Below are 6,265 nucleotides of genomic sequence, written 5' to 3' on the forward strand. Positions count from 1 at the left end.
CCTATTTATCTACTTTCACTTAGGGGTGCTTTCGAACTGCTAGGTGGGCAGGAGCTGGGACCGAATGACGGGAGCTCACCCCGCCGCGGGGATTCGAACCGCTGACCATGTGATCGGCAAGACCTAGGCACTGAGATTTTACCCACAGCACCACCCGTGTCCCCAGGTACTTGGGATACAAGTACCTAAAAAACAACAACACATGTTCCCCAGTATCAACCATATTGGGCTTCTATGATCAGCAGGGGAGGCAATGTTTGTGGTGACACCACTGGGAGTTGCCTGGCTTGTGGTAACTCACGACAGAGGCTTCTTGCTGGTGGTTCCTTGTTTGTGGAACATTATCCCTTGGCCAGTGCATCATTTGCACTCATTATTAACTATTAGGAGAATTTCTATTTGATGGCTGACCACTCAGAAATCATTAGCTTTGAGAGCAGGTGATTGCTTTTTGCAGTTTTCAAACTTTTTTTTTTTAAGTTCTAATTACATAGTTTTAATATGGGCATATTTGCCACCTTGGGCTCCTTTGGAGGAAGGCCGAGTGAGCCAATGTGAACTGAAGGAGGGAGCCAACTGAACCCAGTATGGAGAAACAGACTCCTATTTTCAGGACATGTAAAACACAACAGTCAAGTAGAGAAGTGAGGCTTTTAGGGTTCAGGCTCTGAGTGTGTGGCAATCACTAAATCTGGAGAAGCAATAGGCTTTAACTGGATGAAGTTGTGTGCAAACAGTGGCCAGCAATTCTTCTTTCCCTTCTGAAGTCCTGGATTGATGTTTAATATAATGCCTTAATTGGGATGTCAGAGAACAGTTAATGTATTAAATACGACACAGCTGTGTCAAGAAAAGCATGTGCCCCAACGAATGCAAAATAATGTACAACAGCCACCTATTTTAATGCTGCTGGCACAAACTAAGCAGGACAAATGTCCCAGAGAACAATCCCTTTGTGGCTTTAAAGTAGAAGAAGGGATAAAATAACCCCCTAAGTACCTGTTATACTGAAGGAATTGCTGAAAGAAGAGACTTTTCTTTTCTTGCTTGCAGGACTCCTCAGAACTGGTAGTGGCACGTCTGGGACCACTTGTATGGTGCATCAACAGACAATGCAAGGTTTCCATCTCTCCTTTTAAGGTTGTATTTGCTCTGATATAAAAGGCTGTAAAGATCTGATGGTTAAGGAAAAAATATAAAAAGTCAGCTTCTTTCAAGAGGAGCTTGTCTTTGTCCTTTACCTGGTCGTCGTTTTTTAAAAAAATGTTTTATAAATTACTGCATAGAGTACAACAGGTAGTTTTCTGTTGCACCAACCCAAATGCATATAATCCTACACAATGAATTGTTTGAATTCAATACGTATTGGCCAGAACTGACTAGAAAGCAAGTGATGCCGTTTAGATTTGGAATGGGGGAAACTGGAGCAGAAAGTTTCCTAGTTCAGTTTCCTAGGTAGAGGATAACCACAGACTACATTTGAACATCTCAGCTCAACAATATTTAGTTTTCAAAACCCTAGATAAAAGGTAAAGGGACCCCTGACCATTAGGTCCAGTCGTGGCCGACTCTGGATTGCAGCGCTCATCTCACTTTATTGGCCGAGGGAGCCGGCGTACAGCTTCCGGGTCATGTGGCCAGCATGACTAAGCTGCTTCTGGTGAACCAGAGCAGCACACGGAAAAGCCATTTACCTTCCCACCGGAGTGGTACCTATTCATCTACTTGCACTTTGACATGCTTTCAAACTGCTAGGTTGGCAGGAGCAGGGACCGAGCAACGGGAGCTCACCCCGTCGCAGGGATTCGAACCGCCGACCTTCTGATCAGCAAGTCCTAGGCTCTGTGGTTTAACCCATAGAGCCACCCGCGTACCCAAAAGCACTCCTTTTCCTTTCCTAATGGAACCCCTCCTCTTTCTAGGGCAGATACAACTTTGTGGAGAGGGACTTTCACAGCTTAAGACTTGCTGCAGAAAAAAACAACCCTTTTCCAGACTTCCACCCCTGAACTCCTAAAGATTATGGAACTACCAAGAGAATTCCCTCTGCCAACCTTAACTCTTGAGCAGTTGGTTGGAATGTGTGAAGTATCCTGCCTTGATGGAGGATAGAGAGTGATGTGTGTTTGACCACACCCACTTCTGGCATATTACCTACTGGCATGTGGTCCCTGGAAAATTGTCCAAGGGGGAATGCAGCTCTCAAACGGAAAAAGGTTCCTCACTTCTGGTCTGTTATATGTTGTTACCCAAGCACATTTCCCTGCTCTTCAGTGGACCCTTACCATGACCCACCCCTCACTCTTCCGTAGGCTATTTACTCAAGAAGTCTCTCTCAGGGTCAAGGGAATGGATTGATTGGTAGAGTGGAGTTTCCTATCTTTCAGGCCTGCTGCTGCTTCCTCCTGCAGCTCTCCTTTCCACACATACCTTTGCCTTTTACTCCCTCCCACTTTTATAGACCTGACCTCATTCCTGCACCTGGAGGCTTTGGCAAGGTGGCACTTGATTCCACAGTAGGTACAATAAACAACCTTCATCAACCTTCATATGGTCTGGTCTGCAACTCCCATCAACCCCAATTCCTACTCTACCAGATAATGCCAGGATTTGAAATTTGGATCTTTTGCATGAAAAGCATGTGACCTACCACGAAGCCCTTCTCCTTCATTAGGAAGAACATATGAGTCATTTCCTAGTTTTATGGTTTCAGTTGTTATTTCCTAGATTTTTGTTCTATTTTGCAGTTGTAACTGTGTTTCACTGCTCCCAGGCAAATGACTTAGGTCCCAAATAGCTGAAGAACTACTTCCAGGCTTTTATCAAAAGACAGTCTTTAGAATTTAAAACTACCAATGAAAACAAATATTTAAAACGTGTGTGTGTGTGTGTGTGTGTGTGTCTTAGTTATTTTAAAGCTATTATATTTACTAAACTAACACGTTAAAATTATTGCATGCTCAGATTACATGCCTGGGTAGGCTTGCTGAGTTTAATTATGGAGGTCACTTGAAAAGTAGGACATAAACATATTAAAAAAATAAATTATAGTAAGTTTTAAAAGGCTGTACCTGAGATACTAAAGAGTGTAGGGGGAAAAGATGAATTTTGCAATTTAGTAAATCACGCAATTCAGTTCTCTTGGGTGTTTGCTTTAAAAAACAAAACAAAAAACCCCCACTTATTAAGTATCCAGCATATAGAAATGTGTAACAGATTTCTAGTTTTGCTTGAGCTGTCTGAAGTGCCCTGGTGATCAGAAAAAAGTAATTGCAATAATAACCTGACCAAACTCTGGAGGTTGTTTTCTGAGGCACATCAGTGCCTTTGAGCTTTTCAAAGATCCTCAGGCTTGCAAGCAATAATCCAAATTATTATGCTGCATGTTCTGAAGTGTGTATAACATTGACTACCTTATTTTTTTAAAAAAAGATGTCTCTTTTTCTGTTTGTTTATGTCTGTGTGTGCTCCAATAGATTGGTTGGAAATGTTAATAAAACTATTTTAGCATAATGAGGAGGATTATCCTATTTTAGGATAATGTGCAGACATGCAACACTGTGTTTATAAATCTATATATAAACATGGGAAACAATCTGAAATGGTTTAAAAAACCTTGCGGCCTTTCGAAATTATGAGGTTATTCTCATTGTTCTGTCTGCTTTCTATGGTAGAACTCTTCCACTAGTGGTTCAAAATCTCTGCACAAATTGCATATGTAAACTCCTAATTAAAGCTATTTGGGGATTAAGTTTCCATCAGTTTGAAAAACCACACACACACACACACACACACACACACACACAAAAACTGCAGAAGAAAGAAGAAATAGAAAAGATATCCTAGGTGGGTATCACACCAAAAACTTTGGGAAGTAGTTGAAAGATGTCAGTTATACTGAGATAATGTCTCCAATGAGGCCGGGTAAGCAGCCACTTTGAGGCAGTGGCCCTGCGGGTGCCCCACCCACTCTACTCCCTCTGCCACTGGTGGAGAAGCAGCATTGGCATTGGTGCTGATTTCTGGTGGGATCTGGCAAGAATGGATCAATTGACTATCCAAAAAAAATAAAGTCAGTCTTGGCTAACAGTCTACACCTCAGAGCTAAAGGGTTGGCAAGCTTTAGACTAGAAGAGATGCTAAGTATATACTAAGTATAGTGGAGTGCCACCAGTTCCCAAATCATAACCATTTATTGATGGTGCTCTGTTGTTGGCTGCCCTCCGATTATCCTTATGATATGGTGCAATGTGTTTGGGCAGTGCCTGGGCTGTGGGTGGCAAACCTACAGAGCGCACATTTTTCTTCAAGCCTGATCAGATGTTCCACATTGTTGTTGTTTAGTCATTTAGTCGTGTCCGACTCTTTTTTTTTTTTAATAATTTTTATTAACTGGCCAATCACATCAAATTAAATCACATCATATAAATTCCGAATTACAAAGCCAAATTTTTAAATTTTGTTGGGAGAACCCATACTTCAAGATCCAAAGGGGAAGCCACCTTCCCATGTCTCTCTGATTGTATACTTTTGGAGAATCTGACCCTCTTCTACAGTGTCATTAGTAAGTATGTACAGTATTATTATAAACTTTTCACTTGCAAATTGTGTCATGTTAATTTGCAAGGACTTAAGTTTAACTGTGTGCTCATATTTCTTTATCTGAACTCTAACAGAAATTAATTGGACACCATAAATTCCTTAGAACCAGAACAGAATGTTACACTGTATTTCTTGAATTGCGCTACTTCAGTTCACTGTGATTGGGAAACGTTTACTCTTCAGATTTCAGACTGTAGCATGTTGGACACTATACATTCCCATGTGTACTTGGCACATATGGTAACTCACCATGCACCAGAAAAGAACACATTGCAGCCTCTCGATCCATTATGCTTGGATGTCATACCAGATGACAGGCTGTTGCCCTAGTATGCAGAAGAATTGCATCTTCAAACTGCATGCTTCCTTCTGTGATCTTTATATTCCTGGATGAAAAAAGAACCTGTAGCTACATGGAAGACGGCTGTTAGGTATTGATAAATGCAAATTGAGAGAGGAAGGTCAATATGACAGACAAGAGCTAGAACTACTTATATTGGTCTTGTCATGGAAGACCTGGAAATCTTATCTAGATTCTCTCTAGCATCAACTGGTCAAATAATAGTGGTATGAGAACATTTGTGCACATTGATAGGTTTTATAGTGCCATGTTTTGGGACAGTGTTTTACAGAATAATTTTCCATTCTTCCTACTGTTGTATATAGATGGCTTGAGAAGAATTCAGTTTATGATTTTACGCTAGAAAAAAATGGTTAGAAATAAAAGCATTTTCTGATTATTGTCTATTAAAGAAACTCTTCTAAAAATACCCATGCATGGTACATTCAAACTGTACAGATATATATGGGACTTTCCAAGTTGGCATTCATGGACTAATTCATGGAGGAGAAGGTGCTCAATGGCTGCTAGCCATGATGGCAGTGTAATGGTGATCACTAGTTGCTGGAAAGTGCAAGAGCGGAGAGGGCTCTCCTGCTCAGAACCTGCTTGCAGGCTTTCCTTTGGGGCATTTTGTTGGCTGCTGTGAGAACGGGATGCTGGACTAGTTGGGCTGCTGCCCTGACCTGGAAGGCTGTTCTTATGCTCTTAAACTGCTGTTAAGGGAGCAGTAGAAGTCGGCAAATTTGTCCTATTTTTTGTTCTTCAGAGTATGGCAACTCTACATAACAAGAAAACTACGCAGTAAGCTGAAAATGCACCTGATTGCAAAGAGCTGGGCCAAAAAGCTGTATTAGAATTCAAGGCATGCATCCAATGTAGTACTAAGTAAATGTAGTCCTCCTAGCACAATAATTTCCGCTTATGTTATGGGACTTTCTTCCTCTTCTACCTCCCATGCGCACCCCACACCCTTCCCAAATCTGCTCTGGAGGGCTGTGAGAACCCCCAGAACAGTTTTAGAGATCACATAGGGGGAGGAGAGGGGAGAAAGTCCTATTGCACAAGTGGAAGTTCTTGCATGGATGGGACATTTACTTAGCACTGCATTGTATGCAAGTCTATAACCATATGTGATAAGTATTTCATCATCATGCAGGGCACAAACACAGTTGCCTGAAAATGTAGGACTTGACTGTGACAGGCAAGGGAGACAAATGTGTGTATGGGGGAGAGAAGATTCAAATTCACACAGTTTGGATTGTGTACTCCTGCCCTTGCCTTTGCATACATTACAAAATGTGCTGCCCTTATGTAACTTTT

At 41.5% G+C, this 6,265-nt stretch overlaps 1 long non-coding RNA gene across 4 annotated transcripts in view; it reads left to right on the top strand.

Moving 5' to 3' along the window:
* LOC307208105 overlaps positions 1-1,219 on the top strand; it is an 83,127-nt gene extending 81,908 nt beyond the window's left edge. For all 4 annotated transcript variants that reach the window (XR_013834976.1, XR_013834977.1, XR_013834978.1 and 1 more), the window contains one exon: positions 167-1,219. This is a non-coding gene — a long non-coding RNA (uncharacterized lncRNA). The remainder of the gene's footprint in view (positions 1-166) is intronic.
* The last annotated feature ends 5,046 nt before the right edge of the window (positions 1,220-6,265 follow it).

The sequence above is a fragment of the Podarcis cretensis genome (genome assembly GCF_951804945.1).
Source record: "Podarcis cretensis genome assembly, chromosome: Z".
Classification (NCBI taxonomy): domain Eukaryota; kingdom Metazoa; phylum Chordata; class Lepidosauria; order Squamata; family Lacertidae; genus Podarcis; species Podarcis cretensis.